The sequence below is a fragment of the Asparagus officinalis genome, chromosome 8 (genome assembly GCF_001876935.1).
Source record: "Asparagus officinalis chromosome 8, Aspof.V1, whole genome shotgun sequence".
Taxonomy (NCBI): domain Eukaryota; kingdom Viridiplantae; phylum Streptophyta; class Magnoliopsida; order Asparagales; family Asparagaceae; genus Asparagus; species Asparagus officinalis.
Genome location: NC_033801.1, coordinates 10,448,436 through 10,455,086, shown reverse-complemented (window position 1 = coordinate 10,455,086; position 6,651 = coordinate 10,448,436). Strand labels below are relative to the sequence as shown.

General features: G+C 35.1%; 1 long non-coding RNA gene across 1 annotated transcript; it reads left to right on the top strand.

Moving 5' to 3' along the window:
• Positions 3,831–4,421, top strand: LOC109821846. The gene is made up of 2 exons (XR_002241988.1): positions 3,831–3,935; positions 4,025–4,421. It is a non-coding gene; the product is annotated as an uncharacterized LOC109821846 (long non-coding RNA).

Here is a 6,651-nt window from a genome sequence, read left to right as displayed (position 1 = left end):
TATTATATTATACTATATTACGTTAAGTTATATAAAAAATATAATATATTTTATGTTATTATTATATTTATATAGCCGTATTTAATTTATTCCTATTTTCTATTAATATAATATACATAATAGTGTTTAAAATATAATTATTTTATTATATTAATTATAATATTATATGTATTATTAATTAATGGTATTAAACATAGTATTGATGTACTTGAAAACTAATGTCATAATGTAAAATATTAGATAATATAATTTAGTATTATGTTATATTATATTATATTATATTTTGTAAAAAATATATTATATTAAATATATTATTAATACACTATATTAGATATTATATTAATACCCTTGAAACTCAAAACACAAACACCAAACTTGACATGCATTTTTAGTGTTTTGAAACAAGTGTTGTATTTTTGGTTTTTGATATTGTAGCCTAACAAAAACATCATGTTTTCCAAACACATTGTATTTTATTTTTAGCAAAAACGCTACTGGAAAACCAAAATAACATGGTATCCAAATGCGACCCTAGTTATTGTGTCCTGCTTACCAACAAAAAGTACTACAACAGAATCGACAAGAAATAGATAAGCAAAAAATTAAACTACAAAATGTGGCTAGAAAAGCTTTATGAAAATTTTGAACTATCACAATAATTTGGAGACTAAAGCTTAAAACTATTTATACCCAAAACGTCCGTAAATGTTTCCCGCTTATGAGTTATCGCCAACTATTTCCGTCTTTTCACTCTCATTACGCTTTAATACTAATTTTTTTGGGGGAATTAAGTTCAAGATCCAATTAATATTAATGTTGAATGACTTGGACATGAAGAATCAAAATCAAAATTTGAAATTTCCTAATTTCATATTTACCCTGTGTCATGAATTCACATTTAGTGCAACTATTTCACCAACCTATTAGCCAAACTATTACACCTAACCATTTTTCTACATTGCACTAGTATAAATTTGCTATACGAGAGTTAGGGTGATGATGAAGGGCATAGAAGAGCAAGTGCAGGTAACCAAGAAGAAGAAAGTTTTTGGGCTCTTCATCATTAGGTATTCTTATTGTGGGCTTGTTGGACGAGTGAGATTAAAGAGCGAACCCTTTTTATTGTAATATTTCCTTTTAATTAGTGAATTCCCTTTGTTCTCTCATTGCTATCTTTATTCAGTTATATTAATTAATGATACTTCGTCTTTATGTTCCCCGTAACAAGTGGCCCACTGCTAGGGGTGGCAATTTATGACCCGACCCATTAACCCGACCCGACCCGACCCATTTATAATGGGTACGGGTCAAATTATATGGGTCGGGTCATAAACGGGTCAACCCAAATTTACCCATTTATTAAATGGGTCAATTCGGGTTGACCTATTGACCCGTATAACAAAAATCCCGACCCGTGTAACAAAAATCCCTCGACCCTCGTAAGCTCGCCGCTCTAGAGAAAGAAAAAAAAAGCTGCAGAAGAAAGAAAAACCCTAGATCCTCACGAAGCTCAAGCGACGAGCGGCCTAGATCCCATCACGAAGCTCGAGCGGTGAGCGGCTAACGGCGAGCGGCGGCAAGCGACAGCGAGCGGCGGCAAACGGCGAGCGGCAGTGATCGGCGAGCGGCAGCGATCCTCGAACCATAGTTCCTCTCTCTCCTCTCGAGCGCTCGAGTTCTCCTCTCTCCATCGAGCAGCCATAGTTCCTCCTCCCTCTCTCCAATCGAGCCCAGTTCCTCTTGAACAGAAGAATCAGATCTTCAATCGAGCTAATCACTGGATTTTGAGCTTCAGGTGATATTGTCGATGCGTTTATTTAGTCCTTTTTTTTCCCAATCAAATTTAAGATGATGACCTTTGAAGCCTTAGGTATTCATTTATTTATTTATATTTTTATTGTTTCTGGCATATGGTGGTTTAGTTCTATTTTGAATTTCCTTTTTTTTTCTCTGCATTAATCGTGTAATATCACATTCCCAGTGATTTTCGTATTTAGCGGATTTAGATTTATTTTTGAACTTCATGTTAGGATACAGCAATTACTCTATGTCGCACTTTTCTATGATATATTCTCTCTAATAAGTAATCAAATGCATACCATTGATTGGATGATCATATTCAGCTGATGGGATTCAGAAAAGTTAATCACATGTTGCAGTACTGTAAATGTTAATCATTTGGGCATATATAGAAAATTTAATTAAACATATGTGTTATTGTATCTCATGGGATTCAGAAACTTCTACTCGAAACAAGATTTTTCACTTTCCATAATGTATCCTCTCATAGCTTGTTTCTTCTAATTTCTCTGTGAATATGCCTACTTGGTCAAATACAAACTGCAGGTCAGCAGTAGTTGAAATATTTTTTAAGTATAAAGTTGCATGTATCTGTGGTCTCCAAGCTCACTTGTTCTGCTGGTCATGAGAAGTTGCATGTATCTGTGGTCTGCATCCCCTCCCCCCAATACATGAACATCAAGGTTACATTTATTTTCCAAGCCCACTTGTTCTACTCGTCATGAGAAGTTGCATGTATCTGTGGTCTGCACCCCCCCGATAATAAGTGGTATAAATGATGTCTTTTTCTTCTGTAGTGGACCTGGGGACTTAGTTTCTCTAACTTACCTAGTAGCACTTAGAAAATTCACTGCAATTACCTAGTATGAATCTCTCATACTATGATGCGGTAGATGAAGGTAAGAACCTACTAGCTGTTTTAACTTGTAATGCATGTCGTTTTAACTTGGGCATCAAGAGAGGTTTTGCTCTTTATTTTATATATCATGCTAGTTTTGTGACAAATACAGAAAACATTCATCTGAAAATGCAACATTTGCTGATTGATGCTTACATCATTGTCATGAAATAATTCCAATAATCAACAAACACCTTGCCTTCTCCAAATATGGCCATCAAACGATACACAAGATTGCTACTGTGGAGTGGGGCTGAAAGTTTAACAAAGAGAAGGCAATCTTTTTAGGGATTATAAAGCTAGCAACATTATCTTTTGCTTCTCTAGTCACCAATCAACTCTCTTTCATTAAAGAGGAGAACAGCAAAAAAGTGAGAGAGATCAAAGGGATCCCTATGTTTGTGGACTGTGTTAATAATGCATAGAGAGGCTTGTTATTTCCTTAGTATATATCTCAGCAGGTCATCCACTATGTAGCCTAGGAATAGAGATTAATTTTCATGGAACTTGTGTTTATTTAAGTTATTGGGGGGAAAGGTATGTATATTTTAAGGAATCTATTGAGAGAAAGATCACGCAGTACCGCTATATATAGTACGAAATACGAGATAATAAGTAAACTACAAATACAAATATACTAAACTGAGTAACTTATTCCTTCACATTTAATTGTAATCTATACTCTTATAAGAATTTTCTGGTTTTCATTGGCTCCTCAATTTAGATTTTCAGGTCAGGTCAAATTTACTAGATACATTTTTTTATTTAATTTGTTACCTATACTTGCATCTAGATTTTGAATATCTTCATGATTTGAAATTTTGAATAGAGGTGAGCGAACTTTCGTATATAGTCAAGAGTATTAACAGGTAAGTTACAACCTTGTTGGACTCATTTAATGAGTGTGCTTGTCACTATGTCATGGCTGCAGAAATAATTTGGTAATGTCTCGAATTCAACTTTTTTTGATTATTTATTCGGATAATAGGTGAGGTTGGGTGTTCGTAATGCTGCTTTTGTGGATTAATATCAGTATCTTTGATCTGATGTGTATGACTATTGGATTTCCATTCATGTTGGTTTTTTTTAAAGGTGAGGTTTTTTAAGGTGAGGTTTTAACCTTTTGGATTCAAGAGGTGGGTTTCTCTGGTACGGATGTTTTGTACATGATACATTGTAAATTTTTTTGGGCTAAATTATCAAATTGGCATTTTGGCAGGAGTCTATTCAAATTATGGTAATTGTTCTTTCACAAGTGATATTATGGTATTAATATTGAGACTAATATCAATCTATTAAAATCCTGTTGCTTTTTTCTGTGTGCAGGCCACATTTGATTGCCTCATGAAGACTTATGGGTTCCTGGCACCAGACTGCAAAGAGTACATGAATATACTGCAAAGAGTTAAAGAAGAGAGGGAACTAAAATAAATGCGGAAAAGAAGGATAACTACATGCTATATTATTGTATAATGTCTACATATATTTTCCTTTACTGCTCTTCATTGCTTTTTGCGGTAGGAAACCCCCTTGACCAATATTTCCAGGTCCTTGTGAAGACATTTTTCCTTGCGACATGATTTGGGACCGTCCAGGGCCTTGAACAAATGATGTATTTTTGTTTGTCGATATTTGCAATTTGTTGAAGTACATTTAAATACTGAATACGTCTTTGAAATAACTCCATGTTGTGAGTAGTAATAGTTTTTGTCTAAAGAGCTTGCAAAAAGTGTTTTTTTGTGCTTGTATAAAATTTTTTATTAGTTATATGTGTTAGTATATGTCTTGCATTAGATAAACGGGTTATTCGGGTTATATGGGTCGGGTCGGGTAACCCGTTTAATAATCGGGTCGGATCACATTGACCCATTTATTAAACGGGTCGGGTCGGGTCACACTTATACGGGTCGGGTCAAATTTTATATGGGTCGGGTCGGGTCGGGTCGACCCGTTTGCCACCCCTAGCCCGCCTAGTCTAACCATCGCCTAAATAAGTAATTGCTACAATACAGAGTATGGTACAGTAATTATGGAAAAATAATACTAATATTAAACTTTATCGACATTGTCCTTTATTACTTAATAAAAGGCAATGGAAATATTCTAATTATGCTTCTTAAACTGTTAGCAGTTAGGAACTTTGATACATAATGACTCTCATCTGCTACTTGCAAATTTTCACACAAAGTTAGAAGCTTATAACGCACATCTTCATACTTTGATGTTTTAAGATAAAGCATAAAAATATTCCTTAAACGACATAAGTACGCTAACTTATGGCGCTCGACAAATTGGATATCTGTAAGGATTTAAACCTAGGATCTTATCATGGATGCATGCCTCTGCTGGATAATAAAGAGACTTGGCCAATGATAAGGATTTCTCAGAGGTCAATATACAATATAACCTAACTTATTTCCAGGTAAGAGAAATTGAACCTCATATCAGTGGGTTATGCAGATTCAGAATGCATGCGCTAGAGCTTATTACTTAATAGGAAAAAAATGGAGGCTTAACAGGATGCAGTCCTAACAAATTGCACAATATTTTAAAACTGAACACATATTTACTGAAAATAAACAAAGTTCTTCCCACAAGTAGCAAAATGCTCAGAGACAAGAAAAAAGATGTTGATTAGTTATGAAAAACTGTGAGAAGAAGAGAGATAGAATGGCTGCAACTAATCAAAATATGGAAAATACAGGTGGTCATCCTCAAACTGATAAAAACCAGTCTGTGTGCGCATAGCATTAGCAGTACGGCAAAACAGATGTGGAGCTATGCTAAATTTTCACCGCCCCCCCCCCACCTCCAAAAAAAAAAAAAAAAACCCGGTTTTCCTTGTATTTAGATATATGCTAACTCTTCCATCATTAGAACCCTTTAAGCAAGGTGGTTTGATCTTAATCTCCTGAGTAACAGAGTTCCTACATCCTAATTGAAATCAAAATTTACCACCACATATTGAAATCATCGCAGCTCAATAACATACCCTCAATGATGTTCATATAAGCTTCAAATGACAAAATCACAAACAAACAGTCGCAATACAAGATAGAAAAGTAGTTCATAACCTGGATCAATTTTCTGAGTTGTGATAGAATAACCACGGATCCATTCTATGCAATCATGTACATACCATCATATTAAATATAAACACATAGTTGAAGATAATTAAATTAAAAAGGTTATGACTCATAATAGCTATGCATCTTTTAATATCTATATAACCCTAATCATGATACAAAATAATAATGCGGAGTGACTTATAGAGAACTTATGATAAAAACTTTTATTTTACTTAATAAGAATAAATTCTACAATAAGTCCAATAAGGAAAACCAAATCAAAATCCTAATTTTGCAAATAACCAGATCTCAGGACATTAAGCAAGTTTTGATTTAGGCCAATTTTCGCCAATACATAGGTCTAGAGATGCGCAAGCGCTCACATGTCACAGATCATGATCATGATTAGGGCTAGGTCTGGACTAACTCTTCAAGTAGCGACAACTGGACCCCTAAGTAATATACATTGTAATAGCACGAAATCAAAGAATTGCAAAATTGGTAACTCAATAGTAACAAAGCAAGAAGATTCTTCTGATATAACAATTACTGTAATCTGGAACGTCCAAAAAAACATGCAACATACCTAATATTACGAGATTCTCTATCTTCTCTTGGCAAAGCATCCATATCCAATCTCACGCGGGCGTAGCACCACAATATGCCACTGCCTCTCCTGACCTGCTCACAGTACGGCTCCAACTGTGACCTGCATATCCACATAATACGCCCAAATACACAATAAGGGCGCTTATCGATCATCGCGGGTAATCACACTCTCGCTAAGCGTCCCAAGAAACTGCTCTATACCACCTCATAAGTCTGCCTGCGCCAGCTCGATCGAACGGACACCCACCCAACGGCCAAAGCGGCCCTCGCCCGCAC